Source organism: Solanum dulcamara, chromosome 7, assembly GCF_947179165.1.
Source record: "Solanum dulcamara chromosome 7, daSolDulc1.2, whole genome shotgun sequence".
Taxonomy (NCBI): domain Eukaryota; kingdom Viridiplantae; phylum Streptophyta; class Magnoliopsida; order Solanales; family Solanaceae; genus Solanum; species Solanum dulcamara.
In genome coordinates, this window is record NC_077243.1 from 63,499,648 (window position 1) to 63,506,913 (window position 7,266).

The window sequence follows — 7,266 nt, forward strand, 5'->3', positions numbered from 1 at the left end:
TGAAACTAGATAGATGTATTTTGAGTATTTTTACTCACTTGATGTATATGAGTATATTAAGTATTTTAGGAGTAGTATTGAGTCCCAATTTGGATAAGAGTATAGATAACGTAAATTCCATAAACTACGTAGCCAGCATAGGATAGAATTGTATCGTTGATTCGGGCGGACTCTTCACTTGTCCCAAAAGATGACATTTTATATAGATCTAGTGATGTGACGTCCCTTACTCTGGTAAAGTATTGGATTGTTTTGGACACACCAGCGCTTCGTTAAATTGATTTCTGGCGTGAATCTAGCGCACCGCGCCACTGGATCCCCAAATTTGTTGATTTTTTATTCCAAGTCCTGGTCCAACTATGATTAGAGGGTTTTTTATAATAGAACCCTAGGAATTTTTTGAAGGGGTTCATGCAGTTTCTGAAATAGCACAAAGACGAGAGTACACATACTTTTGGTTTCCTTTTTCTTCTGTTTACTTTTGAAGATTAAAGTGTATGAACTATTGTACTTTGTGTTTTCATTGAACATGAGTAGTTAAGCGCTCCTAATCTGGGGTTGTATCTAAGAAGTTATGACATAATATGATCTGTCTTTTGGTCGATGATGGGTTGTTAATTATAATTACTCCTGCATTTTTGTTTTAACTATTTTAATGTTTGGCCAGCATTAGAATACATGTGTTGTATACCTTAAATTCAGAAAATGACAAGGAGATAGAACAAAGAATGTAGGGAATGTGTTCATGCTAGGATAACTTAGGTGATTCATATACAGGATGCCAGTGACACATAACTGTGTACCTAATTTGGTTAATAAATAGGAAGATAGCTTAATATTTGTTTATTGGTTCATGCCTATCTCCGCTCAATAATGTAGTTAGGCTGTCGATAAAGATAGGCAATTAGAGGTCGAAAGACCATGATTGTATTATCAAACCTATAAATCAGTAGTTAAATAACTCATAAGAGACTAAAAGTGGAGAATATTATGCTTGACTTTATTTTATGCTACAGCCCTGGACTTTTCACAATTGGATTTTCTGTGTAACTTATGCATTAATTTTAGTGGAAATAATTTTTCTTATAGCAAAAGATTTAGTGATAGAATTATCTCAATTCCTTACAACACACATAATCGATGTAGTTCATTAAAAAAGGAATAAGTGGTCTTCATAAAGTCCCTGTGGGTTCGATATCTGCCTCGAAAGAGCTACTATATTACTTGTTAGACCACATACAATTCCGTGTGTATTTGGATGCAACAAGTTTTTGGCATCGTTATCGGGGACTTTAAATTAGGCAATTTGTTCTTTTTGAAGTTTCTATATTAATTGTGCTAGTGTTAACAACTTGATATTAGTTGTGAATTTTTGCAGGTAACTAAGGCATTACACTAGGCTGAGACAAGGAGAGTGTAGAGCCATTATGTGAGACTGAATGATTCTTCCATCAACAAAGGTGAAGAGCAGCCTCTCAGTACCTAATATAGAAACTAAATCTGGAAAATAATCATGGTTTGCCAGAGGAGATACTTGTAAAGATGGAAGCAAGGACAGTGCATGATGTGGCAGTCCCACTCACAGTAAATGTAACCTCCAACATTCAAAAGCCGCCAGATGGAGGTCGGTTTGAGCTAAAACAGAATATGGTGCAACTTTTGCAAACGAATAAGCAGTTAACTAGGTTTCCTCACAAAGATACCCAAGTACACATCCAGAACTTTTTGGAAATTAGTGATACGTACACACTAACTGGCATATCTCCTGATTATGTAAGGCTAACATTATTTCCCTTTTTGCTGTTAGGGGAGGCAAATAGGTGGTTAAGTTGGAACCGCTCAATTCCATTACTATTTGGAATGACTTAGCTCGTAAATTTCTAATCAGGTTCTTTTCTTTGGGAAAGATAGCTAAGTTGAGAAGCGGAATCCTATGCTTTAAATAAAAAGCTGGAGAGAATTTACATCAAGCTTGGGACAGGTTTAAATCTCTGCTCATCAGTTATCCCCACCATCATCTGGTTAATGAGATATTGGTCCATACCTTTATTGAAATATTGGAACCCAATACCAGAATTCTCCTTGACTCTGCTGCAGGTGGACAAGCACTACAAAAAACTTATGATGAGCTATATACACTATTGAATCGCATATCTTAGGAAAATCTTGAAAAGAATTGAGGGAACTCTAGGCCTGTGGTGTAAAAACAAGCATGAGGGTTGGAAGTTGATACCATGACAACCTTGACTACACAGATTGCATCAATTCAGAATATGATGTCCACATATTTTAGCAATTTGGCACTGGGACAGTAGCAGACGGTGGTGAATATGGTTCAATAGCAACCAATGTGGTGTGAGGTTTGTGGAAGTAGTGAGTATGCAATAGATTATTATGGAGCTAATCCAGAGTTTGTGAACTTTGTGGGTAATGCATAAAGGGGTGGGGGTAACCAGAACTATGGAAATACTTACAACTAGAATTGGAGAAACCACCCGAACTTCTCATGGAGTGGAAATCAACATTAAGTACAGACCCAATTCAGACCACAAGGAGGTGGTAAATAGTATAAAAATCAAGGCCAAGGCAATAATAGCTCGAGGAAATCAGAAAGCATGAGCATATAGGACATGTTGATATAGATCATGACTGACCAGGCTAAGTTAACTGTAGATGTTCATCAAAATCAGTTAGCTACTCAAAATCTAGAAAAACAACTTGGGCAGTTGGCAAGTGCACAAAACTCTCGTCAACAAGGATGTTTTCCAGGTAACACTGATCCAAACCCCAAATAGGTAAATGAAGAAAGCACCCATAGTGGTCGCCCACTAACTGAATCCACTCCCTAAACTAAATTGGATGAGGTGAAATAAAAGGACAAGTTGGGGAAAAAGGTGAATCTAGTAAGTCAAAGGCGGATGAAGAATAAAAAACAAAACCTCCTCCATCGTTCCCACAAAAGTTCAAAAAAAGAAAGAGTGTTTTGAGAAGTTTATCGACATGCTGGAATAGGTATAAATTCACTTAACTTTGATTGATGTTTTGTATGTCAAGGAGATTGTGGCCAAAAAGAGTAAGTTGGCAAAATGTGAAATAGTATCATTCACTAAGAAGTGTAGCTCAAGAATTCTGAATAAAGTTAAGCTCCCAACCAAGCAGAAAGATCTGGGAAGTTTCATGATACATGTTACTATTGGTAGGTGCGTGAATACAGGAGGGCTATGCGATTTGGGTTCAAGTACCAACTTGATGTCCACCTCTATGTTCAAGAAATTTGGCTTGGGGAATCATAAGCTCACCACTATTTTGTTGCAACTAGTAGACCGCTCAATAGACAGACCGGATGGAATCATTGATGATGTATTAGTCCAGGTGGTATCACTTATTTTCCTTATGAACTTTGTCATCCTAGACTTTCAGCTCGATCCAGAGGTCCCTTTCATAGTGGGATACCCATTCTTGGAAACAGGAGGGGGATCTATAGATGTAGCAGCTGGGCAACTCATAATAAGAGATCATGACAAGGTGGACGTATTTGATGTGCATAACACATTGAAATTGCCAGGTATTTATGAAGAGCTACCTGTAATAATAGTGATTGATGAAGCAGTGGAAGAGAAATATGTAGAATCAAAAGATCCTATAGAGAAAGTGTTAATGGGTCAAGACATAGAGGGTGACGTGCTGGCACAAGAAATTGTTAGTGTGTTAGATGCTCACAATGTGAGCATATGGAAAAAAACATGTGGAACCATTGAGTAGAATGTTGGGTACTTCACCCAAACTCTCAAATAAGGAAGCTCCTAAACTAGAATTGAAACCACTTCCATCTCATCTTAGGTATGCATTCCTTGGTCTAAATGATACTTTACTGGTAATCCTTTTGTCTGCTTTGTTTGAAATGCAGGAAAGCCATAGGCTAGAAAATTGCTAATCTATTTGGGATTAGTCAAGCCTTGTGCATGCATAGGATCTTTATGGAGAAAGGTCACAAACCATTCGCACAACCTCAGCGTAGATTGAATCCTGTGATGAAAGATGTGGTAAAAAAGGAGGACATTAATTGGTTGGATTCAGGCATTATCTTCCCCATCTTAGATAGTAAATGGGTGAGTCTAGTCCAGTGTGTACCTAAAAAAGGGTGGATGACAGTGATCACAAATGAGAACACTGAGCTAATCCCCACTAGAACAGTCACTGGATGGAGAATTTGCATGGACTACCTCATATTGAATGAGGTGACAAGGAAGGATCACTACCTAATTCATTTCATTCATTAAATGCTAGACACGTTGGCTAGGAAGAAGTACTATTTCTTCTTAGATGGTTATTCAGGGTATAGTCAAATCTCAATTGCTCCTGCGGATCAAGAAAAGACAACGTTCACTTGTCCCTATGGAACTTATGCTTTCAAGCCTATGTCATTCGGATTGTGCAATGCACCTATAAATTTTCAAAGGTTTATAATGGCAATCTTCTAGGACATGGTGGAGGATTTTGTGGATATATTTATGGATGACTTCTCAGTCTTTGGGAAGTACTTTGATTTAGCTTGTGAAATCTAGATAGAGTTTTAGCAAGATGCGAAGAAACAAATTTTGTCCTTAACTAGGAAAAGTGCCATTTTCTATAGAAGGAAGGGATTGTCTTGGGTCATAAAGTGTCAAAGCAGGGGCTAGAAGTAGATAAGGCCAAGATTGAGAAGATAGAGAAGCTGCCTCCCCCTATTTCAATAAAAGGAGTCCGCAACTTCCTGGGTCATGCTGGGTTCTATAGATGGTTCATTTAGGATATCTCAAAAATAGCCAGGCCCATGTGAAGCTTGTTGGAGAAGGAAGTAAAGTTCACATTTTATGAGAAGTGTGTACAGGCCTTTAAGCTGTTGAAGAAGAGGGTCACAGAAGCTCCAATATTAATTTCTCCTAATTAGGAGATACTTTTTGAGCTAATGTGCGACGCCAATGATGTAGCAGTGGGGGCAGTCTTGGAGAAGAAAAAAGAGAAGATCTTCCACTCTATTTATTATGAATGCAAGACTCTTGATTCAACTTAGGCCAACTATACTATCATAGAAAAGGAGATGCTGACACTGGTTTATGCATTCGACAAGTTCAGATCCTATTTGGTTGATACTAAAGTGATTGTTTACACTAATCATGCAATTCTTAGGTACCTATTCAACAAGAAAGAAGCAAAGCCACAGCTCATACGATGGATCCTATTACTAAAAGAGTTTGATATCAAGGTCAAGGATCGCAAGGGCTGTAAGAATCAAGTTATCGATTACCTTTCCAAGTTAGAGAGTTCGGCACATGTTGGGGAACAGATGCAGATCAAAGAGGAATTTCTAGATGAGTAGCTATTGGCCCTAGAGGTGACTGAATTACTGTGGTATACCATTGTTGTCAATTACCTAGTTAGTGGAGTGTTTCCCCCTGATGTAATCTCATAGACAAAGAAAAGGTTGATGCATGATGTCAGGTTATACATATGGGACGAGCCTTACTCATTCAATCAAGGTGTTGACCAAATGGTTAGGAGGATCTCAACACTAATTCGATACAACACTATCCGCTAAAAGAAATAAGATGCCATGTGGAATACCCTGACTATGATCTGTATCAAAAGAGATACAGAAGTAGGTATGAGTACAATACACATGTACTCAGTAGGTTTGACCGACTGAGTATAAGAAATTAATAAAACTTATGAAATAATCTAAGGAACGCTTTCACCTGCATACAGAAAAGTCTCACTCCGGCATCGGTGCAACCAATTAATTTATATGAAACGATGTGAGTAAAGTAAAAATATAGGGACAATTCAATATCACATAAGATTAGATATGTCAGATAATTCAAAGAGCAGTCATGCAATGCAATGAGATGATGCAATAATGTGGTGGTACGATCGAATTAAGGTTTTCGCACAACCTGTCGATCTAAGGCTTCCAGAAAAGAACCCATGGGGGAATTGTAGTCTATATATCACAATCTCAATGTCTCATCAGCATGCCACCTAGCTCGTGGTCAAGGATATAAAAAGGTGTCATATTTTCTTTCTCAAAAAGAATTTCCACATTTATCAACTTTCCAAGATCAATGATATCATGAATGAGGATGAATGCATCACAACACATATGACATGGAGGAAATATTCAATTCAACATGTAATATAAGGTTCAAAGTTCTCAACTTTTCTTATCTCGTCTCTTCTCTTAAATATATCTATCATCTCATCTCAATAATATATTTTTAAAACATATATTAACTTCTCAACTCAAACTCATAAATAAAGGTTTAAAAATGGATAAATACTCATGTTTGAAATAGACATCAAGAGATTTCTTCAAATTCAACTCATGCTTAACTCTTTCTTAATTCAGTAGTGAAATTACTCAACTAGGTTTCATGTGAAAGCAAATATGAATCCATAACCTCAACTAGGGTTTATGTGAAAGAAAAAATTAATCCATAACCTCAAATACCAACTCATCAAGCATAGTATAATATACATATTAGAATTCAATAAGGAATTAAGTAGATATATCAAGAATTCACTTTTTAGGGGAATTAAAACTCAAATTCACGGCTTAACTTTACTGTAGAAACATGTAGGGCACGTGGAAGTACATAGTCCAATATTATGGTAGCCTTACATACCTGGAATGAAGATAATCTACATGAAACTCGAAGACTTGGATTGAAACTCTTGAACCCTAGTTGTTCTCCTTCTCTTATATCTTTTCTCTCGAGAGTTCTAAGTCTTAATGAGAGAAAAACCCCTTGGGGTACCAATAAGGGACTACTTTTAGTCCAAAAATGGGTTGGTTTAAATTTGAAAATAATGGAAAAGACCAAACTAACCCTCATCAAAAATGAGTTTTGGCAGTCTACGGGCACTTCTACGGACCGTAGGACTTTCTACGGACAGTAGAATTCCACTCGTAGAAACTATGGTCTAAAATAAGGACCTATTGGAATTTTCACACATGGGTCTACAACTACCTTCTATTGGTCGTAGACCCTTAGACGGGTCGTCAAAGTCCCTCGTGGACTTCACTAAAGGAAAGAGGAGGTTGGGGTCTATGGGCCTCTTGACAGGTTGTGCAAACTCCTACGGGTCATAGATTCTGTCGTAGGATCTAAGTGCACATTCCAATAGCTACTAGAATGTGTCATCTAGTTCTATGATCGATACTATGGGTCATAAAATGTTTTATGGCTCATTGACTTGGATCGTAGAAGTGGTCCTTAACCACTGAAA

At 37.4% G+C, this 7,266-nt stretch overlaps 1 non-coding gene across 1 annotated transcript; it reads right to left on the reverse strand.

The window, feature by feature from the left end:
• Nucleotides 1-1,913: 1,913 nt before the first annotated feature.
• Nucleotides 1,914-2,020, reverse strand: LOC129898077 (small nucleolar RNA R71). Its single transcript, XR_008768994.1, has one exon. It is a non-coding gene; the product is annotated as a small nucleolar RNA R71 (small nucleolar RNA).
• Nucleotides 2,021-7,266: the final 5,246 nt, after the last annotated feature.